At 43.7% G+C, this 26,502-nt stretch overlaps 1 pseudogene; it reads left to right on the forward strand.

Annotated features, from left to right (window-relative positions):
* The first annotated feature begins 14,632 nt into the window (after positions 1-14,632).
* The window catches only part of LOC132349874 (small nuclear ribonucleoprotein Sm D2-like), a 161,649-nt pseudogene continuing 149,779 nt past the window's right edge, over positions 14,633-26,502 (forward strand).

Below are 26,502 nucleotides of genomic sequence, written 5' to 3' on the forward strand. Positions count from 1 at the left end.
GAATGAATCCCAGGTGCTTCAGAATAATTTGTTCTCTTAAATAGTGTAAACATCTCGGGGACCATCTGTGTGCATTATTGATTTTCCCATTTAGTCCATTCTTTTTAGGCGGTGCACAAGAGCCTCGAGCTGAAAAATCCCCAACTCCCAAAGTAAAGGCATCTATGTGAACACCGCCTTCTTATACCCTTTCTGGGCCTGCCTTAACTAGTCACGCTGACCACCTTTACAAGCTGGCTTTGTGGTCCGCTAAAAGAAAGGTGCTTTCTTACCTGGGCATCAAAACTGACAAGGAGGTGACTGTCCCTCACTAATGATGGTTCTGTCATCTCAAGCCTGGCCATAAATCTAGTATTCCCTATTTACTAGCTGTATAATCTTGGAAAAATTACTGAATTCCTGTGTGCCTTGGGTTTCTCATCTATAAAATGGAGATAATCGTGGTTTCTACATTATAGGGTGGGTATAAGCTAATATGTGGTAAGTGCCAAGCACAATGTCTTTCTTATACTAAGCATTCAATCTATGTCAGCAGTTATTATTTCTAAAACAAATAAATATATTAGTAATACGTGACCCAGTGGATAAAAATAGAAGGCATTGAAGAATGTCCAACTTCAGCTCTGACACATACTTGCCAGATATGTGTCTCTGAGCAAGTTATGTAACATTGATCATTCATTTGATTTGATATTATTCATTTGATCATTCGTTCGATGATAGGAGTGATACCTACTGAGAAGGGTTGTCAGGAGAATTAAATAAAACGGCACGGTAGAAGCACTGGCTAAGACGCACGAAATGGGAGCTCTCCCTAGTAGCAACATGTGATGTTATGCGAAGTTCACAGACTGCTTTAAGGCAGATATTGCAGTCATTTTACAAAAGAACCCCCAAAATAAGTGGTACAAACATTCAAGGACAGAGTACACATGGGACAGGACTTGGTGAACATCCACAGATAGCAGAGCAGACGCCTAAATGCATGAGAAAGCTTTTATCCCTGCTTTTGCCCTGTAGGTGGATTAAGAGGAAGCCAGCCTTTCGGAGATTGGTGGGGAGCGGCGGGGATGGCACACAGGTTGGAAAGTGTGAGGAATCCTTTGGGAAAAGCAAATAATACTGTTTAGCTGGAGCGCCGTAGCCAGGATGGGTGGGAGAAAAAAGACTGCCAAGGAAGGTCAAGGGTAGTGTTTATGAGAACTTGCTGGGGAAGCCACCACAATGCTTATGAAAAACAACAAATTTTATCCTCATTTTTCAGGTGAGGAGACTGAGGTACAGACAGGCTAAGGACCCCCCATAGCCACCCACATAGCATGAGCCTGAATCCAAACCAATTTGCTTTGGTTCTGGAGCTGCAGCGGGATTGCCTTTCTTTCTGTCCTTAACTCCTACCACAGGGCCTTTGCGTGTGCTGTCTCCACCTCTTAGAGACTCTCCCTTATCTCTCCCCACACCCTTCACTTAGCTAAACCCTTCCAATTCTGGCACCACCTCCTCAAGGATCTGAGCCCCCAGCCAAGTCAAATCCCCCTCTTATTCATGCTGAAAGCCACAGTCCTTGTACTAGAGTTCTTCTCACCATTGCAATTTTATATTTATCTGTATGATTATCTGATGAATGTGTCTCCCCCACCAGGCAGTAAGCTCTTGAAGTCTGGGATACTGCTAGTTCTCAGCACAGTGCCTGGCCCAGAAAATGCATTCAATAAATGTGTATGAAATGAGCAGACAAATGAACAGAGGAATACAGGAATGAATGAAGGATTGCAATACCTGTGTACATGATTAAGAGAAAGATATCAGAAATCAGGACACTGAACCCACCATCAAGATCTTTGCCAGCGCTCAACATATGTAATGGGGTGCTTGGGGCTATTTCCTGGCACTCTGGGAGTTCTTGCTGGGCCACGCTGGGGGCAGAAAGGAAATGTGTCTGACAGCTTCCTCCTCTGGGAAAAGAGGGACGGTGGGGCGGAGGGTAGGGGGAGAGGGGAGTCACAAACTATTTCTGCTTTAATTAGAGCTCCGTCAGCTTCAGTTAGCCTGGGTGTTTGTTCCCTTGTGTGTGTCAGGGAATTTGGAATGACCCCAAGCTTGTGAAATAATTAGTACAATAGTGCCGATTTAGCCATTTTTGAAAAGAGTAATTTACCCCCAGCGTAGCCTCCCGGCAGAGCCTCTCATTAATCAAACCAGGCCACGTACATCAAAGCGGGTCCCCCTTTACACCACGGCATTCATCATGCAGCCGTTAGGAGCCACAGAAGCCTGAACCAATACACTGCCTTTGCTGGGCTAAGCACACCTCCCGTTGTCACCAACTGCCCGGAGTGGGGACAGCACAACAGCCAATACTGGGGTGGGAGGGCAGGGCCCCTGCCCCTCTGGGTTATTGGAAACCTCACCTGTTTGGGGTACAGCCCAAAGATGTTTTTCAGTATTTATCACCTCCTCAGTGAGAAGTCCTCCCTGACCATCAGAAACAAAGACCCCACCTAGCTCTACTGAAAACTCTTTATCACGTTCCCTCCTCTACCTGTGTCTACACAAGTGACCTTGTTCATTTGTTTATTTACTCTTTATTTTCTGTCTCTGTCCCTAGAGGGTATAAACATCAAGATAAAAAGAACTTTGTCATCATCATTTTAGCCCCTGAACCTTAACACAGTGCTTGGAGCACAGAAAACATTTAATAAATAGTTTCTGAATAAAAGAATGAGTGCCTTTGCAGATTTCTCAGCACTCTTAGCTAAAGGTGACTTTGCATCCCTACAGGGACTGCATTCCCTGAAATTCTGTTGGCCCTCCTAACATCCTCCCATGTAGTAGCTATATTTGTTTGCATTTCTCAGTTTATTGAATTGTTAGTTACTTGTATTAGTCATCAGCTGCTGTGTAACAAGTTAGTCCTAAACCAAGGGGCTTTAAACCATAGACATTTACTATCTCAGTGTGAGTCAGGCATCTGAGTGTGGCTTAACTGGGTACTTTGACTGACAGTCTCTCATAAGGCTGCAATCAACGTGTTGCCCAGGGCTGGGGTCTCATCCGAAGGCTCTACTGGGAAAAGATCTGCTTCCAAGTTCAGTCGGTGGTTATTGTTCCTCAAGAGCTATTGGTGTGAGGGCCTCAATTCCTTGCTGTGGGACCATCCTCAGTGGCATCATGCTTCAACAAAGCATGCAAACTGAGAAGGCAATAGAAAGGGTCTTCCAGCGAGAGAGAAGTCAAAATCTCCTGCGATCTAATAACAGAAATGACATCCCCTCCACATTGCCACATTCTATTGGTTAAAAGCAAGTTACTCAAGGGGAGGGCATTATACAAGGTCATGACTACCAGACTACCAGGAGGTGAGGATCATTGGGGGTCATCGTAGAGTTTGCCTCTCATAAAGTAAGAAAGATATAGGCACATGAATAATCACTGCTTTCTGTTTATAATAGCCCCAGATTGGAAATTATCCAAGTGCCTCTCAATAACGGAATAGTTGAAAGTCAATTATGGAACTTCCGTTATAAGAGAATGTTGTTCACTGAAGTGAAAAGTAGGTAATAAGTGGAAAGTGCAGGCTAATCCAAATTATGTAAGCATCTAAACATACAAAAAAATAAATTAATTAATGGTGAGGTGTTTCCAATCCAGGCAAAACATTACCAAAAAAACCCCAAAAATCTCTTGGAACGTTTATCAGAATGCTAGAAAGGACCTTCACACTGGTGGGGTTTCAGCCAGAAGAGGTTCAAGCCCCTTGCCTGGATTGGAAATATTCAATACCTCACCATGCAGTTTATTTGATGCCTCCACTTTTGATCCTATTCTCAGCCCAGCTGGGATTTAAAACGCATTCAGCATTGTCTGTTTTTGTTGTTTAACCAGGAAAAATAAAAAGGGATATTCATAAATTATATAGACTCACTTTCATGGTGAGATCATTCTATTTGGTTCCTGAATGGATGGATTTTTTTTTCCCCTTGTTGGATTCTAGCTTATCCCAAGAATCAATTTAACTTTGTCCTCCTGTGTCCTCTCCTTCGGCTTCCACTGTCCTTTCATAGCTGTGGGTCTGATGACCATAATCATGACTTATTTCTTCCTCTTATCTCCCTGCAGTCTAGTTCAGAATTTGGCACAGTGTGATGAGATAAATTGGAACCTGCCCGATTTCAGTCCTGTTGTAACTTCACCCTGTGAGTTTTAAACTCCATTTTCCATAACCAAGTTAGAACTAACGTTTACAATGTTACCTGATTCAAATACATAGTGCGGGGGGGCACCATGTATTTTTTAAATTTTTTTAAATTAAATGAGGATGTTAGAATCTGTCTCAAAGAGGAAAGGGAGGAAGGTACCAAAATTATTAATCACCTCTTATATATTGTGCCTTGTATGTTGTATTTATATACTTTTTTCACTTAGTCCTCACAGAGTCCCAGTGATAGAAGTATTAAAATACCCCACCTTACAGATAAGGTGAAATTCAAAGTGATTAAGCACCCTGCCCAAGGATACTCAGCCGATCCGGGCAGATCAAGAGTTTTTATTCAGACTCCAAGGCTGAAGTCATCATGGTGGCACCATTTTGTATTTTAGTGGTAAGAGAAATCATTCCAGTTTATGGAAATAAACCCCTCTGCTAGGCCTGAGATGCCTTGTTCAATATTAAGTTTACCTTCTATGAGTTTAAACCAGGGTTTCCCACCCTTGGCACTATTGACTTTTGGGGGCTGGATAACTCTTTGTTGTGTGGGGCTGTTCTGTGCATTGTAGGATGTTTTACAGCATCTCAGGCCTCCACCCACCACACGCCAGTAACATATCCATCCCAAGTGGTGACAACAAAAATGTCTCCAGACATTGACAATTGACATGCAAAATCACCCCCAGTTGATAACCACTGGTTTAAGAAGAAAAAATTAAAAAATGCTTTCTGTAAAACTGGGCATGAACTTAAAAAAAAAAATAACTGAATACATCAGAATGTTTATATATAGTTACATTCATTGTTCTATAGAATATTAAGATAAAGCTCTTAACAATACTTAAGAATTGGTCTACTTCAGTTAATTCAAGGAGAATTCTAATTTTGACCAAAATTATCTGGTGTTCAGGATTATTCCTAATCACCCAAGACAGAAATGAAGACAAGACAACATAGGCATTAAAGGCAGGTTTGAACTCTAGTCCAGACACTCTGGTGTGATTTGACCTTGAACAAGTCACATCAACTCTCTAAGCCTGAGCTTCCTCATCTAAAATGGAAATAATGGTGCCTGTCCTAGACTGTGGTGTTGTGCAGATTCAAAAAGATGATGTGGGGAAAGTGATTCACTTAGTGAGCGCTCAATAACTGGGTTATCTTTCCCACCCTCCTTGGACTGTGCAATTGTTTCTTAACTGCCACTTGGTAGCAGCGTACTTATACTCAATGAACACTTACCAAACGGGATAACCTAACTGCTGACAGCCACAGCATGGCAGCCGGTAACCCTCAGTGGGTTGACCAATTTGCTAAGAGTTTCAAGCTTGTCTGTTAGCCGGTTTGATGGTACATTATGGAGTCAATTTGGTTTTAAAAGGATGAATCCCAATGTAGAAATAAATAAAGACCATCCAAATGAGAACAAGCAAAGACTATTTATCCAGAGTTTGCTCTAGCAAAGGAGTCAGCCACCATCATTTATGTTTGGCAGAGACTCCAAGGCAGGCAAGGGAGTGGGAAAGCTTTACAGTGGGAAAAAGAAAAAAAAAGAAGGTTTTGGGTATGGACTCTGTTGGCATGGGGAAGCTGGAAGCAGGCTAACTAGAAGCAGGGCATCCTATGTGATTGCTTAGGGGCAAATATCTGGCTCTCTCCAGTTTGTGCTAATTAGGAAGTGGGGACAAAAATTAGGGAAGCTGTCAGTTATTGATTACGTACTGGCCATTTGGGGCTGATTGCTGCAATAACTGGCTTCATAGGCTGGTTGCTGCAGGTTTTGGGTGAGAGTTCTATTTTTACATATGGCCTAGCCATTGTCTCTTTTTATATTCAATGTCTCATCAAAGAGATGTCTGCAGGCCTTGCAATTAGTTCTGTTCTTTTCCTTGTAAATTTCCCAAGCCCTGTGGGGTTACTTTCTATTGGAAGGAAGTTTGATATTCTGGACAAAAACCCTGGCTGAGAATCAGAAGACTCTGGTTAGTATTTGGAAATCTTCCACTGATTTGTGGGGGGACTTTGGGCAAGTTTCTTTACCTGGATGGGTTTCAGTTGTAATTTGGGGGTCCCATCTGTAAATCAGGGTATGTAGTCTGCTTCAGTTATCTCAAAGGGCCAATATTAGCAGACATTGCATACTCCAACTGGGTAAGGTTTAACAAATGATAGTTACAAAAGAAGGGGCAGGATTTATGGAAACCAGTAAAGCACAGTCCAGTAGCCTGGGGATAGTTACAGAAGGAGATGTTACTAACCTTAAGCCCACAGTTGCAAGCGAGGGAGGGTATGAAAGGATTGCCTGATAGGAGCTGTGCCTTCAGTAGGGGAATGGGTCCAACCTACCGTGTCCTGGCAGGAAGAGAATTGGGGAATACATACCCAAAGCTTACTTTCCTCCAAACCTCAGCTCTCCTGCCATTTCCTCCCATCAGGCAAACCCAATTAGAAGCTAGAGAGCAAGAGAGCCAGTTCATATAATCCCTAGAGGTCAGCCTCCCAGGTCCCAGAGTAGAATGGAGAGAAGAAATGCAAACACGGAGAGGGGGTATGGAATATAGCCATTCACCAGCTCAGGGGCCCATCCTGTATTAAAATTATTTGAAACACTTTGTTCGGAAAGATGCAGCTTCCAAAGTGCTCTCACTATCACTTTCTCATTCTTAAAACAGTATATCAGGAGACAATAGACATTATGCCCCATGTTACAGATGACAAAACTGAGGTCAGAGCAGTTAAACACGCTCCCCAGTGTTACAGGGAGGCAGTGGCAGAATCTGCATTCGGTGCATTTTTAACTCTTTGTATACCAGTGACCTCAGCCAAGCAAAAGATCCATCCGGTTTCCTACACAAGAACTCTCCCCAGGAGAGGCCATGTGATGCAGGAGACTGAAAATACAGGGACTTGATGTGGATTCACCAACTTGCGCAATGACATGAGCAAGTTCATTTAACTTTTTAAGACTTTTGAGTTTCTCCGATATTCAATGAGCTTATAATCATGGGTACTTAAGGTCAAAAAGCTGTCATGAGGCCCAAACACAGGAAAGTGAGACATTACCTGGTTTTGGATGGTCGGAGAGTCCCTCTTACTCAGTGCAAACCTTCATTAGATGCTATGACAGAGCCACCTCCTCCTACCGTGTGGATGAATTTTGGGGTCTACTGCATCCCGTGCTAATATTTCGTGTATAAGTGTGACCTCCCCACACAGAAGTGGTTCTTCCTTGTGTTGAGATCTGCACAAATGGATGTGAGACTTCAGAAATTAAACCACTCTCAGAAGGCAAATCCTAGTTTGAGTGGTGGAGGTAATTCTCTAGCCTTCCCCTGGGATTGCTATCCTTCTAGATGTCCAGATAACCAGAATTTGAGCTCTTGGTGGTGGGGGGTAACTGAAGCTAAGCCTCAGTCCCCTCACCTGTGAAACCAATATATAGCACTTAACTGATAGTGTCAAGAACGTTAAATGAGATAGAGTGCAAATTTATCAACTAAGTGTGTAGTAAGCACTCAATAAATAACTAAATCATCATTATCAACACCGTAATTATCCTGCCATCCCCATCATCCCCATCATCATCATCATCACCATCATCACCATCATCATCATCATCACCATCATTTCTGTCACATCTAGGAGCTGGGTCATCCAGGAGCTAAGATTTTTAAAAAGCAACCATAGTTTAAACCATAGCTGGAAAGCCAGATTTGCAGGAGTCATTATTATTATTATTATTAATTTCTGTCTTGGCATTGCTGAGTCTTAGTAAGACTTCACTGGACATTCTGACCTGGCCCCAGGCATACTAGGGGTCATAAAAGAAAAATGTCCTTTTTTCACTGCAGAGTCACTATTAAAAGAGGATAATTGAGTCACTACTGCTTTCCCAGACCCAACACTGATAGTAGCAGGAGTAAGCACAAAACTGAACATTTATTGTTGACATTGTAATAAGCACTTTGCGTACATGCTTTTATTCAACCATCACAATAAGCCAGTGAGGGAGGTATGATTGCTATTCCCATTTTACAGATTAGGAAACTGAGGCTTAGGGAGGTTGAAGAGCTCACTCGAGATCATAACATCCAGGCAAGGATGATGCGTGGCACTCAGAAATACTGACGGAGCAGGACAGAAACTTGAACCCAGGTGTTTCAACTCCAGCATCCAAGCTCATAATCATTTTGCTATACTGCCCCCTGCTTAGTGAGAAGTCCCCCAAGGGAGACATTCTATTGTCATCCTGTGAGTGTCTAGGTATTATTTTTATTAAAGCAACTACTTCCTTACGGCTCCAGAAGTCTTCCCTCGCGGTGCCCCTGGCCCTGTCTTCATCACCTTTGGGCACTGATGGTCATCGCCTCCTCCATGACAAATCCTTCAAGTTTATCCAGGACGTATTGACAATACAGTCCAGGCGCTCTCTGAGTTTTATTGTCTCGCCTCCTTCCTCCTCACCTCCCACACTGCACAATCTAACTGTTTCCTAAAACAAGCTAATCTTTCTCAAGAGCACTATCAGAGATGCTGTCAATCAACAAGAAACACAATAGATTCTGAAAGATGGTAGAAAAGACTTCCGATGACGCTTACAGTCAAGGACCGCATCATCCCAGGTCGAAGGGGGAAACACACCTGTGCGGTCTCTCTGCTTCATCTCCTTTGGAATTCCTTTCTAGTTCTAAGCTGGCCAGCTAACATCTGCATATTACCAGGTAAATAAAACTCTGAGGAGAGCAGAGCTACCCAATTAAGGGCTCCAGGTGAAAAGAAGGTGATAAAACGCTTCATTTCAGCAGGAATGTCTTTATGGAAACGCCAGAATTTGTTCACCAGTTGCATGTAAATGAGATGTGCAGGCACCATAATTACATCACCTGGCCATCTTGCTCCAGCACAGAAGCTGGGTCTGTGGTCTGTGGACATTGCTCCAGCACAGAAGCTGGGTCTGTGGTCTGTGGACACCTTGAGGAAGGGGCCCCCTTTAGTCCCCAAAACCAAGAGGGTGTGATCCCAACAGGGTAAACTTAGCTCAGCCTCTGAGCTTGCAAACTGTTCATTATAATCCCCAAACTGTCACATCGCTCCCCTAATGAGGGTGTACATCTTTGGCAGCCTCGGGACAGTAGTAACTTATTTCATGACAAATTCTGGGAGTTTTATGTGCCTGCTCCATAAAAAAAGAAATGCACCGTTTCCATAGCAATGCGGGGTCTTTGGGGCAGCCCCGTTGTGACAGCGAAAGCCCCCGTATTCTTCTGGGAACTGTTCTTTTTGTTTTTCCTGGAAGCTCTTAAATTGTCCCCCATTTCGGAGAGGACCAAATGGCACAATCCCAGGTTTTGCCAACCTGCTGATTCAGCTTCGAAAGTCTCAAAAGCAGTCAGAGCATCCATTACAGACCCTGGCAAATCTGAAGATGAGGCTCGTCTCTCCTCTTGGATTAGAATAGAGACAAAGCATTGCAGGGAATAACACTTTTAAACGGCTGGCGATATCTGATCATGTTGATCCGTGGCTTATGGAGCTATGACGGAAATGGGCTGGGGGCCAGAAAAACCCAGTTCTTGTGCCAGTTCTGCCACCAACCCTGGGCAAACAGTACACGCTCCAGAGCCTTGCTTTGGTCATCACACTGACTCGGGTTTGACAGGACCAGCTCACCTCACTGGGTTGTTGAAATGATTAGATGGGACAATATATGTAAAGAATGGTACCAGGCACTTTATAAGCAACCCATAAATGTTAGCTAGTATTTTCCCGTCACCTTGACAGTCAGGTCCAACACGGCCATCCTCCTTCCAACCATCATTCAGTACTAGTAACCTTCCACTTGATCAGTGGGTTTGCATGTAGATAGAGATAAATGCTGGCCCAGCCATGAGCAGGTACAGGGTGAATCTGAAAGCTGTCTGTAACCCGAGAGGCACATGGCTTTATTTACTTCACTCCATTAATCTGTGTGCTATGGCAGCCCCAGCCCAATCCTGGGCTACTGATGAATGTAACAGGGGTCTGGTTATGTTCTATATGGCAGCCCAAGCAGTAATACTCCAGTCCTTTCCTGGATGTGAAAAGTGCACCGAAATGTGAAACTGTCCACTGAGCACGCACTCAGACTGGAACTAGTGCACCAGACTCGAGGGGAAGAGACCTTTATCAAGTCCAATTCAGACTATGGGGTGAGAGCTGTTTAAATCCCCTCTGCCCTTGTTTGCCCATCGACAAAATGGGACGGTTGTTCCTTGCCTTATACTTATATTTACTGCCTACCCTCCCTGCCTTAAGTCCAGACTCTGACCATCTTACCTGGAGCATTTTGACAATTATGGGGTCCCTTCCTCCTTCCTACCCACACTTCCATCCTAGACAGTCCTCCAGAATGTTCTAACGTGCAAATCTGGCTATGTTGCTCCCCAGCTAAAACTCTCCCAATGTTTCCCCCATGAAATTCTGGAAAAGACTCCAGAGGCCTAACCCCCCAGCATCTGGCCCTGACCATCTCTCACCCACCTCTCCCTCTGCGTCCTCCTCTCCCACAGCTTATCCTGCTGCAGCATCCTTGCAGCTCCCTGGGCTCCCCTTCACCCCGGGCCCCTTAACACGCTGCTCCTCACCGCATCTGCACATTAGAACCACCTAGGAAGCTTCTAGAGGTCGCAGAGCCCAACCCCACTTCCTGGAGAGCCTGATGGCATTGGTCTGGGAATCCCAGGTGAAGGTAATTAACAGCCAGGGTTGACGACTGACCCACCACCAGATTGTGATTGCCCTTAAATATGTTGGCGACCTAGACCAATGGGTCTTTGTTTTCTGCTTGCTGTGTTGTTTGACTTTGGGTGCAGAAGTTTGGGTTATTCTGACTCCGTTCATGACAAGAAGCCATCACTGTGCTCGGGCAGATCTCTCTTTTGCTTTCTTCATTTATTCCCTTTATTCCCAGTCCCAATGTCACTCCCCCTCCTTCGGTGATCACGCTCCTGTGTTCACTGTGTATCCTGTCCTTTTTTTGTGGCCCTGTCAGTTGCATTTTTAGGGTTTGCTCACCATTTCAATTGCATATGTGGTCAAGGGCTATGGATTTCATTCTGTGCCTTTCTTCTTTGCACCCAGCGCTATGTTTTTTTTTTGGGGGGGGGGGGATTTTGGTTTTTGGTTTTTGGTTTCTTTCAGTACTCTACAAATTATACTTTATTAAGACCAAGTACTATGCTGAGTAAAATTGGGAAGATCTTGATTTCGTTTGACATATAAAAATTGAAATTCCTTTTAACTTTACTTCTTAATGAATTCCACCCTCCCCCCCCCCAGAAAAATCCCATACATGTGCATACACACACACACACATGTACACGTACACTTCAAAAACAACATCTAAGTGACCTCTTTGGAAAAGGTTATTGGGGAAGTTTTAGTGATTTTCCTTAAATAACTCACTGCCCTAGAGTACTCTAACTACATCAGTAGAGTCTGCTACGAAAGATGTCCCAGAGCTATGTTTTTAAGAACACTATGTTGGTACCAAAATTCCTGATCACCATTCTAAAGATTCACAGAAGGACTTCCCTGGTGGTGCAGTGGTTAAGAATCCGCCTGCCAATGCAGGGGACACGGATTCAGTCCCTGGTCCGGGAAGATCCCATGTGCCAGGGAGTAACTAAGCCTGTGCACCACAACTACTGAGCCTGCGCTCTAGAGTCCACGAGCCACAACTACGGAAGCCTGCACGCCTAGAGCCCTTGCTCCCAATAAGAGAAGCCACCACAATGAGAAGCCCGCACGCCATAATGAAGAGTAGCCCCCGCTCGCTGCAACTAGAGAAAAGTCCACGTGCATCAACAAAGACCCAACACAGCCAAAAAAAAAGATTCACCAGATGCACAATGTGCATCCCCCAGGGACCAGGTCCACTTGGCCTCCAACCCCCATCTCACAATGTCAGAGTAAATATCTCTGTGCATAACCCTTAGGAGCTCAGTTGAGAATCTCTTGAAGATACATACCCAGAAATGCATTTGTCGGGAAGTGGGGCATATATGTTTCCATGTTAACTGACCAAGTGTTACCAAACAGTTCTTCAGAATGGCTGCACCAGTCCACACTCCCAGGCCAATGTTTCATTTGTCTATTTGAATATTTTGGGGCTGAGGATCTGTCTGAGAATCTGATGAGACACTTGGAAACTTTTCTCCAGAAAAAGTAAATATTATCATAATAATCATTAAAACAATATTTATGTATTAAAATAACAATATTAATATTTATTTATCCAGATACGTGTATTAGTTTATTAAATTTTTGCCACAACTTTTAGAGGTTTGCATTACTATTTTTTAATTGAGATAACATATAACATGCAATTAACCATTTTAAAGTGTACAATTCAGTGGCATTGAATGCATTCACAATGTTGTGTAACCACCACCTCTCTCTAGTTTCAAAACTTTTTAAATTTAATTTAATTTTTTCAGATTTACTGAGATATAATTGACACATAAAACTGTGTAAGTTGAATGTGTACAATGTGCTGATTTGATACATTTGTAAATTGCAAAATGATTACTAAGATACTACTAGCTACCAACTCCATCTCATCACCCCAGATGAACACTCCATCTTCTTTAAATAGTCACTCCCGTTCCCCTTCCTTCACCCCCCAGGGACAACCAGGAATCCGCTTTCTGTCTCTATGGATTTGACAATTCTGGACATTTTATACAAAAGGAATCGTACAATATGTGACCTTTCATGTCTGGCCTCTTTTACTTAGCATAACATTTTCAAGGTTCATCCACATTGTAGCATGTAACAGTATTTCATTTCTTTTTATGGCTGAATAATATTTCATTTTATGTATACACCATAAAATGAAATAAACATTTAGAGATTTCTATGCGGACATATGTTTTCATTTCCCTAGGAGTGAAATTGTTGCGTCATAGGGTAATTCTATGTTTAACTCTTTGAGGAACCCCCAAACAGTTTTCCACAGTGGCTGTACCATTTTTACATCCCCATCAACAGTGTCCAAGAGTTCTTATTTCTTCATATTCTTACCAACACTTGTTACTTTCTAGTTTTATATTGTTGTTATAGCCATCCTAGTGAGTGTGAAGTAGTAGCTCATTGTGGTTTTGATTTGCATTTTCTTTCTGTTTTAATTGAAGTACAGTTGACTTACAATATTATGTTAGTTTCAGGTGTATAGCAAAGTGATTCAATTTTATATATACACATACCTTTCTTTTGATTCTTTTCCATTATTGTGTATTACAAGATATTAAATGTAGTTCCCTGTGCTACCCAGTAAATCCTTGTTGCTTATCTATTTTATATATGGTAGTGTGTATCTGTTAATCCTATACTCTTTATTTATCCCTTCCCACCCGATTTGCATTTCCTTACATGACCAGTGACATGGAACATCTTTTCATATGCTTTTTGGCCATTTGTACATCTTCTTTGGAGAAGTACCTATTCAGGTCCAGAGGTAGATATTTCTATTAGCCTCATTTTCTAAGTTAAGGAATTGAGGCCAAACTGGTTTGGGAACCGAGGTGACCAGATAGCAGAGCCAGTGAATAAGAATGCCGCACTTTGCATTAGATTTGTGGGAAGGGAGTTACTGAACACCCTCCACCGAGATTCCATAGACTTCACATTCAGAATTCTGCCTGGGACGGTGAGTCTAGTACAAGATGAGGCGTGTGATTCTCAGTATAAGCTCAGACAAATGAATGAAGCAACTACAAGTCCCTTCAGAGCTTCCTTTGCCTCAAAAGAAACAACTTTATCACACAAGAATTCATGATTCAGCCTCAGATTCTGGGTGCACCCCAGGACAGCTCCAGAACATCCCCTACCCTCTGCAAACTGAGGCCGCCTGCCTAGTGCCTTAAGGGCAGCCAGTGGAAGCCTGGATGTCTAGTCAGGGTTGTTATTACATCTGGATCAATTCTTAATCTTTCAGTTTAGCTTTGAGCTGCTTGGTGACCTCTGACAGATCAGGTATAAATCATTCCACCCTGCCCAGGTAAGAGGCATCTCGCGAGCTGTGGCCCTGTGATATTTGAGATTTTCTTGGAGGCCAGACCTCTTCTAAAGGTGGTGTGTGGTTCTCAGCCATGACCAGTTCAAAGGCAGGCAGATTCCGTGGCTTTAGTGAAAGGTGAAATCAACAACAGCGTGTCAACTCTGTCTTTGCTCCAGGTAGAAAGAGGCCATGCATTGCATCCTTTGACAAAGTATCTCAGTGCTGGGAGTCACTCTCTGGGACGCCATGAGGCTGATCTACATTATTGATCTAGTTCAGAATTTGTACTTTTAGAATTCAGGGAAGCAGGCAGTGAAAAGTGAAAAGAGGACGAAGCAACGCAGAGGAGACAGTAGTGACTTGAGAGCGCGGCCACCACCACTGCCACCATGTGCCTCCTCAACAAGCCCAAGAGTGCGATGACCCCGGCGGAGCCGCCGAAGCGGGAGGGGGAGGAGTTTCACACGCGGCCACTCCCCGTGCTCACCCAGTCGGTCAAGAACAACACCCAAGTGCTCAACTGCCGCCACAAGAAGCTCCTGGGCCACGTGAAGGCCTTCGACAGGCACTGCAACATGGTGCTGGAGAACGTGAAAGAGTTGTGGACCGAAGTCCCCAAGAATGGTACGGGCAAGAAGAAGTCCAAGCCAGTCAACAAGGACCACTACATCTCTAAGATGTGCCTGCGGGGGACTCGGTCATTGTGGTCTTGCGGAACCCACTCATGCATGCAAGTAGGGGCCCCCTCCCGGCCGTCAGAACTTGCCCCCTCGTTCTGCGAAGACCTGCCCTTTGTGCTGGGAATAATAAAGTCATGTGTTTTTTTCTAAAAAAAAAGAAAAAGAAAAAGAAATATTTAGTGATCGCCTCCTATGGGTTAAGAGTGGAACCAACACCATCACATAATAAACCATTTAATCTCTCCAGCCATCCCATGAATTGATTATTATTGTCACCATTATTTTACAGGGAGGAATTTTATTTTTTTTAACTTTTTATTTTATATTCGTGTATAGCTGGTTAACAATGTTGTGATAGTTTCAGGTGCACAGCAAAGCAACTCAGCTATACATATACTTGTATCCATTTTCCCCCAAACGCCCCTCTACAGGGAGGAATTTTAGTCCTGACAGTTAAATGACCTTACTGAGGTCATAGGGCTTGTAAGGGCTGAGTCTAAAATCCAAATCTATCAGACTTTTATTCCTATGCTCTTTCCCATCTCAAAATCTCAATAAGTCTTTATCTTCTGCCTCACCCTTCCCAGGAGTTCCTCTCTCCAAATCCACGTGGAAGAATGGAAAAGTCTTTGTAGCTGAAGAGACCCAAGTTCAAGTATGGTCTGGGCTAATACATAGGTGCAACCCGCTTCACTTCACTTCATCAGTTTTCTCATTTGCAAAATGGGATTGTTGTGAGGATAGACTGAGTTAAGAGAAATGAGTGCAGCTTGAGAATTGTGTCTTCTAGAAAATTTCTTTGTTGAGTTACACACATTTTCAAGAAGGTTCTTAAAGATGACGCAACTTTAAGACTACAAAGGATGCATATTTAGTGGTGAAAGTTTAGAAACCAGGGCAGTTCCTTAAGTAGATCATAAGAAAGCACCTTAAATTACATCTCATGGGTAACCTCGCATAATACATAGGCAGACATGTGCTAAGGTTGGCAGAGTCCTAATCACTGAAGAGAAAAGATTCATACTTTGTCTTGTAGGTGATCTAGTATCTCTGGAAAGAAAGCAACTGAAATCTCAGCATTCTATCTGCCAGGACTTGTTACCAATGGAAAAGACAGTATGATTTCTGATTTGTTGATTTTGAAAGTTATTTGATCATTCTGGCTCCCAGGCAAAGAGAAAGCTCTTTTTGGCCAACTAGGGCTAAAAGAACCTGGTGATGGTAAATCTGTCTGCCTGCAAAGTCCCATCAGATCCACAGTTCACATTAAGCAAGATGGAGAGAGGTCAACAGAGCTTCATTTTCTGATGAGAAACCATGACCCAACCTTCATTTTCTCTTCTGTTCATAGACCCTTTCTTTTCTCTTGTACCACTTTCTCTTGATTTTTCATGTTGAGTCAATCAGTCAATCAGCAAACCAATCAGCCTGCAGGGAAGTGGTGTTGTATACTAGTAGCAGGAACGGTCGTATTAACAGCAGTGATGGTGGCAGGAATTGTAGTAGTAGTAGTAGCAACATAATAACTTCACTTGAGTGCTTACTATGTGCCAGGCAGCATTCTAATCCTCTAACATTTTAATCTATTTTATTATCCCAGAGGAGCTCATTACTTTTTGCACTGTCACACAGCTGGATAGTGGTGGAGTTGGGTTTGAAGCCGGGTCTGAGTCTAGACCCCTCACTCCTGCCCACCCACTGTGCCTTGCAATCTAAATGAGTGGATTTGAAGTCAGACTAATGCAAGATCAAATTCTACCATTTCCCAGCAGTGTGACCCCTCTGAGTGTCCTCATCTGCAAAATGGCATTAATAAAACCTACTTTCGCAGGTTGCTGTGAGCATTAGAGTGTACATATATTGCACACGTAGTACCAAGCCCTTACCTTATGTGAGGGCCTGCCCCTCCTGTTAGGCTTAATGGGTAAGGGAATAGATTCTGAGGTCAGTATTTGAGGTTCAAATGCTGGAACCACCACGTCTAGGTGCTTAGTGTCTCTGTGCCTTTATTTTCTTGTCTGAAAATGGAGGCATCGTGTAAGTGGGATTACAGGGGGCACGCAACGCAATAACATCTATAAAGCATTTACCACAGTGTCTGATGAATAAGAAGAGCTCAAGCAACATGCATTGTTGTCAGTATTATCATCTGATCCTCAACGTCCAGAAGAGCACCTGGCTTGACGTATTTGGGTGAATGCGTTTGAATGAACGCTAGGCTCAGCAAGGGTAGCCCGTAACGCACTCCTTTCCAGTTCAGGATTAATGTATGCATTCTGCCCATCTCTGGATGCCTCCCTGGTGTTACATTCACCTGGTTCCTCATCTCCCTAGGAAGGTGTCTCCGTGTAGTGCCCCCATGAAGAGGACGCGGCTGTGATGGATGGTTCTGTTGGAACTGCAGGGTATTGACAAGCGCCAGCTTCATACATCATGGGGCCATCAGGACTGGCACTTTGATAATGTATTATGTGAATACATCATCAGAACGCTGTCACCCCAGTGATGGATTCAGCAACAGATGGGGCTGACGTAAGAAGGAAGGAGAAAAGAGTGTAGGAGGAAGGGAAAACCTCTAGTTGATGAAGAGGAGGTCTTAACAATGAAATACAACATGTCCCAACCTGTCTGGCTGATAAATGCTAAGAGGGTCCTGGGGGTGGGAAAGATGGCAGGGTACCACAGTGGATGGATGATTAGCCTGAAGACCTGGGGCCTTGGGGTCTAGTCATGACTCATCTCATGACTCCTACTAAGCCCTCGTGACCTTCTCTCATCTACAAAGTGAGTATGCTATGGAGTACTGCTGAAAAGTGAGGTACAGTACCAAAGGGCTTTGCATCAACGATCTTATTTAATCCACGAAATAACCACATGCTATAGGCATTGCTAAAATTATCCTCAATATTCATATAGGAAACTGGAACTTAAAGAGTTTAAATAACCTACCCAAGAACAAGTATAGGGAACAGATTCAAACACCAGCTGTCAGACTTCCAAGCCTATAGGATAAACCACTGTTATTATGACCCAGCCCTTATGTAAATTAAGGGACTCTGCAAAGGCTTGATCTCATTATGACCGGTATACAAGTCCACCCTGAGTACTAACTATTGAACTACAAAGTCCATTGTCCGTGCCTCAGCTTTTTAAAGATGGGCAGACTCTTGAAAACCCTGAATTCTTGAACATTTTTCTCTGCAAATATGAGGAATTCCTATGTCAGCATGCTAGAATGGTATTATTACAATGTCTTAGAATATCATCTTCAGCAAATTCTCCATAGCTTTCATGTCTGGCATTGAATAGCAGTGGCAATGAAGGCAGGACATATTATAGTATTTGAGGGAAATATGTTTATGGTGTTCAAACTCCTCACCTCACCTAGGACTTACACAGCCAACCAGTTTGCGCCTACATGGAACAAGGTCTCGTTTGTCCAGCTGCAATAGTTACCAGACAATAAATAAAATAGAGCAGCCCTCGTGGTGTAGCTACTTGCACATGAAGGACAGGAGTGGCAGAAGGCTGTGTGACCTTCAGGAAAACCATGGAACTTGGAGTCAGAACACTTGGCTTATTGACTCACTAACCTCGTAACTGTAGGCAAAACATTTTTGTTTCTCATCAGTCTCCTAACCTTTAAAAAGGAAATCACTAAGCTGAACTGTCACGAGGTTTCCTCCAATTCTGCATCCTATGATTGTCTGAGAATTAAGCTCTGCACTCACCTCGTTTGCAAACTTCCAGACTAGAACAAAGGCTACCAAAACACTAGTGGAACGAAGTACCTAACCCATCAAGTTGCAGCCACTAGCATGCACAAAGTGAAAGTGCTAACTCCACGGATTTGGATATTCACCCTGTAATGGTGAGATTTAATTTCAGCAGAGAGGTTCCATATCACATAATGGTGTGTCATTGCACTATGTTTTACTTCCCTTAGCAAATAAAGTATACAGGAAAAAAAAAATGAAAATAACATACATTGTTTTATTGTCTTGTGAAATTGCTGGGTTTCAAGCCAATAGAATGCCTTGATGCTCAAGTTCTCCAGGGTGATACAAAGTGCAGTGCATCTCTGTTTGGGAAGCTAAATTTAATAAACAGAGTAATCCCCTGGCAGGCCCTGGCATTTTTCTAATATCCTGATGGTGTCAAGGGAGAAGGGCTTGAGATGTGAAAAATAGCATAAGACCTTACAACCAAGACTTACTAGAAACAGTCGCCCTTTAATTGAGGCATCTGCTTTTTGCATGTTGTGGTGCTGAACCGGAAATCACATTAATTGTGTGTGCATTGTCCACGAGCCTTGGGGTGGGTGTCATGCACAAGTCGTCGTGCTGAACCAGAAGCCTCTAAATCCAGTGTTGCACAGACCAGTCTTAGGACACAAAGATCCCTGTCTTTTCTCAGCTATCAAGACATCCTCATCCTATACCCCTTCAGGGTATTTGAAATACACACTGATAAAAGTTCTGCTAAAACATCTTATCAGGTTACAACAGCAACAGTAATGATCGTCATCATCATCTTGCATTGTATTGTATACAAAACTTATACTTTTTATTATACGTTAGTCCTATAATAATGTATCTGTAGAAAATGTCTCTGGAACTGTCTGTACTAAGTCAGGTTCCCTAGGAGCACAGCCTGAGTTGGAGGATGATTCTTATGCAAGTGATTTATTAATGCAATACTCACAAGGGGAAGGGAGGTAGGGCAGGGAAAAAACCTAGACAAGGGTGAGGAGACCACATTCAGTGTGATCCCATGGGAAGCCTTGAAACACAATGGCACCACCAAGTTGGTTCCACCTTGAGACAAGGGACCATCCTTTTAGTACCACCATCAGTGTCAGTCAGCTGCTGGCTGTGGTCTTCCCAGAGGAAAGGATACCTCTGGGAAAGGAAAGGTGACTCCCCTCAGACCCCAGGCAATTCTCCAAAAGAGGGCAACAGCTGCCACTCACAGGATCTGGGAGATGGGCATACCAGCACGGTAAAGAGAATCCTAACCTGACCCCAAAAGCATCTGTGACACTGTAAGTGCTTCACCCAGATTCTGGGACTCCTTCTACCATTTTCTTACACCCTGTTCCAGTTACTGCTGCAAAAAAAAAGTCACCCCCAAACCTTAGTGGCTTAAGACAAGAGCCATCATTTATTTTGCTCCTGATTCTGCAGCTTGGGCATGGGAGGCTCACCCTGGTTCCATGCAGCGTCAGGCGGGTGACTCAACCAGGAGATCCACTTCCAAGAAGTCTCACTCACATGGTTGGCAAACTAGGGCTGGCTGTCAGCAGAAGCTTCACCAGGGCTGAGGGCTGGAGTACTTGAGTCCCCTCTACATGTCTCCACGTGGCCAGAGCTGCTTTAAAGCATTGTGGCTGGTTCTAAGGGCAAGTGTTCCAAGAGAGAGCTCTCTAACTTCATGTGTCCCAGCCTCGTAAGTCACATAGCATTGCTTCTGCTGTTGTCTAGTCATCGTGGCAGTCACTGTTGCCTCGAGTTAATAGACTACCTGTAGCTCTTCAAGGGGAGCAGTAGAATCCTTGAAGAGTTTAAGGGATGGGAACTACTGCTGTGGCCATTTTGGGGAGATGCGATTTTGGAACATAATCCCCTCACCAACTTCTGTGTGCTTTCTTTTTAATGGCTGACACTTGTGACTCTTTTTGGAGAACTGCAGAGAGATCCAGGAGCGTCCAGGAATGTAGCCCTCCGAGGTCTGGGCAGCAGTATGAAAGCTCCTTGTTGCAATGAGAGGCAAACTCAGAGATGCAATGTACATTCCAGAGCTTCTCTGCAGGATTAGGCCGAGGCTGCGGCTTCACTGAAGTCACACCCTTAGTTGTCGTCCTCCCCACCTTACCCTGCTGCCCCCACTCCTTCTGCCAGGACCATTTCTGTATCATCTGCAGATAAATCCTCATCTCAGAATCTGCTTCTGAGGACCCTCACCTAAGACAACCTCTCTCTTAGGAAGTCATAATACTTTTTCACAAGGTCATTTATCTATTATTTAGACAAGTATCACTTTGTAATTTCCTGTTTCATGTTGTTTCACAAACTTTGAGATCATCATTTATCTTGATGCTTGATTTCCCAAGCACTGGATGGTGCTCTATGTATCTTATTCATCTCCATGTCCTCCCAGTTCTGAAAAATCAGGTGGGAATGAATCCTGTTGAACACTTACGATGGTGCCAGCACTCTTAGCCTCTTGGTGGTCATTTTCCCGCCTAATTCTGAAAACAATCCTTATGAAGAAGCTATTATTGGATCATCCTCATTTTATAAATGAAGACTGTGACGTTCTGAGACAGGGAAATTGTGCTACACCAACTCCAGGAGGAGCCATGAACAGGATATTCTCAGTGAAAGCACTCCCAGGAATTCAGAGAGAATGGTGCCCCCTAGAGGTGGGCAATATATTAGCTCTTCTCACAGGGACAAAGAAGCTTCCCTGAGATTACTCAGCTGGAGAGTAGCAGGGTGTGGATTTGACTGTCTGCTTCGTTCCGGAGTCCTCACCTTTATACTAAGCCAAGATGCCTTCTGACAGTTAAGATTGGCGAATCATTTTCAATCTCTTTCTTTTGCCCCAAGTCAATTTTTTAAGGTGGTGTGATGATGGAAATATTTTTAATAATAGGAAAATAAATTCCTGGTCACGTGAAAATAGCCTGCTCTATTCTGTAGTCAAAGTCTATGGCAGGAGAAGCCACTGGGGGCGGGGAGGTGATTCTGCATAAGATCCAATGACCTAAGAAGAGGTTATCTTCCAATGAGAGTTGAGTGGAAAGTTACCAGGAAAGGAATCTGGCCCTGGTGAACCAAAGAAAATACAAATTGTCTGCCAAGTGAAGCCACGTTTTTCTTTTCTGATTTTCTAGCTGGCTGCCTCACTCGCTGCTTTTTCTGCAACAAGCACCTCTACAACTGTGATGGTGACGGGGGTGGGAGAGGGGGTGACATGCTCTAGCCTGATGCCTCATCTCAAGTGTCAGCCTCCCAATCTGAAAAACTGAGGTGTCAGTTCCAGAAATTGCTGTTTTCAGAAGTGACATTGTGGGCGCATTGTGTTCTTGACAGAGAAAAGAACCCCGTATGAGTCTCCCAGTGTAACCGACAGGCCATTCCAAGTTATGAAGAGCCTGGGTATTGGAGACAGACAGACCCGGGTTTGATTCCCAGTTCCAACAACCTACCCACTGTGTCACTTAAACCTTGGAAGCCTCAGCTTCCTCTTCTGTAAGATTGGGATTTGTGATGTAAAGGTAAATGGAACAATGGATACTAATCAATTGAGTATGTGGAGCATATTGAGCTATTGTTATTGTTTTTGCTAGTCATCATTGTTGTTAGTCATAAGGCCATTCTAGATTCACAATCATCAGCTGCACTTCTACTTAAATGAAAAGTCCAAATTAATTTGATTTTCCCTTAAACCCTTTTGGCTAGAATTTTTCTTATCCCTAATAACCTCTCATCTTACAATTCTCCTTCCCCCCAGTAAACACACACACACACACACACACACACACACACACGCCAACTTGCGGGCGTCATTAAATGATATTATCCAAGCCAGTTGTTGGAGTCCACAGTTTTCTCCAGGCAAGTATTACAGCAGCCAGTTAGTGACAGGGCTACAGTTAAAACTGCAAGGAAACGATCACCCGAAAGGCAGCACATGATTATTTTTTTTTGAAATGATTGCAGTGCCTTACATCTCTGTGGTACATTATCATTTATCATATTCCTTTGGCATTCATCATATCACATGACCCTCTCAACATCCTCCGTGGTAGGTACAATTACTAGGCAAAATGACTTGCCCAGGGTCACACAGCCAGCCACGAGGCGGGAGAGCTCAGGCTCAGACCTAATTGCATCTGCTTCCAAACCTGGTGCCCTTTCCACTCTACCTTTTTGCCTGCTAGCATTGTCTGAGCATTTAACTCCTCCCATGGCTGGCTGATTGTAGGGCAGATCAGTAATAACCCAGCAGGTCCCATCAGGCATTGCTGAGTTTAAGATGTTGAAGCAGAAAGAGTTTGGGGGAGAGAGGCAAGTCCTCTCCCCACCGCCACTCCAGGAGCCTGACACACATCCCTGTGCTCAGAGATGTCACCATTAATGTCCTTTCCCCCAGAAGATTCAGGCAGGGGAGCTGGGTAAATCCATCATGGCCCTGAATATAATGTTGATGAATGATCTCATTAACCTGGCAGCCGGTCCCACGTCAGCAGCAGCCCTGATCCTTTGCGCGAAGCCTGGCTCGGCATCCTCCTCTTCCTCCCGCATCCCTAATGATAGTCCCATCCCCACGGCTGAGTCCCCCAGCCCGACCAGGCACTGGGCTATGGTGCCTCTCATAATCACTGCCCTCCCCACACACAAGCCTGAGAGCTGGTTAATATCAACTTCAGTCATATAGAGACACTGAGAAACAGAGGAATTAGATGATTTTTCCAAGTTCCAAGGGGCTTCAATTCACACCTGGCTGACCCCAAAGCCCTGTTCTTGTCTCAACACGGTACCAACTTTTCTAGACTCTTTAGCAGTTTGCAAAGCCCTTCTTATCCATTATCTCATTCAGTCACCCAACCAACCCCATGGGACAGACTTTCTCACAACACGACTTGGTAAGAGACTTGACAAACTGGTTTAAAATGTGTATATAAGGATGAAACTTCAAAAATAGCTAAGGACATTTGGGAGGTTAAAAAAGAGAGAGGAGAGAGGGTGACTCACCCAACCTGTTATTATGACATCTTACAAAAACCATAGTAATATAAACAAGATGGTACTGGCACAAAAACAAATAGGCCAGTGGGACAGAATATATAGTACATGACAGAGAGCTAGAGGAAGAGAGAGAGAGAGAGAGTAATTTGACATATGATAAAAGTAGAATCACAAATCTGTGGAGGAAGATAATGGATTACTTTATAAGCATTTAGGCTATTTGGCAATTATTATGCATATAATAAATTTATTTATAGAGAAGGTTGAATCACGACCGCATACCATGCACAAAAACAAGCTCCAAATACATTCAAGCTATGCCTTTCCTATTTAAACAAAAGAAAAATGTAAATAGTTTTGTGACCTCAGGAGATAGAGTGATTTCTTAGGTGGAGCCTCAAAGGCACAAATTTTGGGCGGGGTTATTACTGAATTTTTTTACTCCATGACAAATTTAAGACCTGTTTTCAAGGAAGGACATCAATGACAGCTGGCTGATTGGGAGAAGATATTGTCAATATCACAGAAGGAGAAAAGAAATTGACAAGAATGCATATGCTAGGAGGCCACAACTTCCAGTATGTAGGGAAATAAAAGTGAAAGCAACAATGAGATGGCATTTTATACCCTTCAGATGGGCAAAAATTCTCTCTGGGGAGGATATTCTATATGGGGAAATGGCAACTCTCGCTGTATCACGAATGACAGTATAAATTCCTACAGTTCCCCAAACTGTCAGTATTAGAGTAACTAGTCTTTATTGCCTATGATCCAGCAAACCAACTCTTGTATACGTATTCTGGAGAAGTCCTCACAGAGGTCCATAAGGAAACACATAGGAGGACAATCAATTCAGCTTTGCTTGTGGTAGCATGGCTGGAAGAAACCTAGATGTCCATCTCTAGGGAAACAGATAAATCTGGTGTAAGGGATTGTGAAATACCATGAAGCATTCGGAAGTATGATGTAGAGTTACACATGGGAAGAAGGATGGATCTCAAATATAACACTGAGCCAATCAGAAAAGGAGAATTAAAACACAATGCCATTTATGCAAAATTTCAAATACACCCACCCAAAGCAAAATCCAAAGATGCACACATATCTAAATAAATATAGGAACACTATAGTGGGAAGTCATACAATTAGACAATATAGAGAGTGCCTGTGAGTTGGGAGAACAAGAGGAGGGTGGGGATGATAAAGGGATGAATAATAAAATAAAATCAGATCAGTGCAAAATCTGATTCTAATAGTATGTCATAGATTGAAAGGGATCAAGTTCATTGTGTGCACATGAAGTACAGGAATCAGGTGATAAAAAGAAGTGGAGGATGGCAGGGGAGACAAGGAAACAAGAAATATTAGATCCTCACCACCCACCTAAAAAAGAAAAGAGACTAAAACTTGGCGGCTCAAGGGTTTAAATAAAGGAAGAACTGAGGCAAAGAAGGAGAACTATTTTCGGGGCAGTTTTAGAAGAGTGTCAGAGAGAATCATACCGGAGGCTTGGGAGTCTATCACTCAAGCTGTACATGACAGGAAAGAGAATGCAGTGACTGTGGGCCAGGTCAGCACACAGGGACCTGCCGGTCTCTGGCTAGATTTATCCCGAGCAAAGCCACTGAGAGAGAAACCAGTGTCCTGGGAAGAAGATTAAAGAAAGCCTCTGGGGCCCATGGAGCTTTCTCCTTCAATTAAGTCAGGTCCATCCATACCCTGAAGCTAAGTCACCTCAAGTTTTTCATATAAGATGGACTTGGAACGCAAATGACCTTGGTTTGCCTCCCTACTCCATCAATTCCTAGTCTTGTAATCTTGGACCAATTCTTAGCCTCTCTGAGCAGAATGGAGTTAATCACAGTCGCTACTCCCAAGAGCCATGATGCTTAATTGAGATGATCAATGCAAACGTTAACATAGTGCTTGACATGTAGAAAATGTGTGTTCAAAAAATGAGGTTGGGGCGATGGGGTTGGGGGAAGGCTGCAGTTTGCAACTGTTATTTTTTTATTATAATCACAGCCCAGTTGTTCGATGTTCCCGGAAACCCCCTGCGTTAGGTAGGAGGGGTCCTGGATCCGAACCCCCAGCTTTCCCTCCAATTTTCTGGGAGGTCTTGAACAATCCCCCTTAAACTCATGGGCCTCAGCCTCCTCCGTGGCCAGTGGACTGGCTCCTTCTCTCCTGCAGCCTTGCTGGGCAGCCCTCAGAGTCCCGGCCTGGCGGTCAGAAGGGAGACCATGGAGCAGCGATCCTTTCAGGGTCAAGACCTTTACATTAATATTTCTGCCACTAAGTCGGGTGAAATCATGATAAAAATGCCATTTGCAGATGAAGATCATTTCACACTTCAGACAACCCGAGGACACATAGACGTTGTTATTATTTATTATTTTTATTAGGATTATTCCGTTCTACAGACGAAAAACTAAGGATCGAGATTGTTGATGGGGACTTGTCCAGAGTCACAGGGGGGCAATATAAGAGCTGCGATTGAAACGTTTGAAGCTCTGGTCCTGCCTGCTGAACGATGTTCCCGGTGAAAGATAGAAAGGGGCTGGAAGCTGAGTCTGGAGATGCAGGAGAGCAGAGGCAGGTGTCTGAAAGGCTGGGAGTGGAAGGCATGTGCTCTAAGCGCTGACCCCAGGCACTGACTGTAGCGTCTCTCCCTGTGTAAACGGGGTGGCTGAGGGCTGGGACTGACACAGCTGGTGACACTCCAAGCTGTTCTGTATTGCTCTTAAAGAGGCAGAATGACAGCGCAGGAACAAGATCTGTAACAGAGCACACCTCCCAGAAACCCATCCGTGGGAGCAAGGG

This window comes from Balaenoptera ricei, chromosome 15 (genome assembly GCF_028023285.1).
Source record: "Balaenoptera ricei isolate mBalRic1 chromosome 15, mBalRic1.hap2, whole genome shotgun sequence".
In the NCBI taxonomy this organism is placed as follows: Eukaryota; Metazoa; Chordata; class Mammalia; order Artiodactyla; family Balaenopteridae; genus Balaenoptera; species Balaenoptera ricei.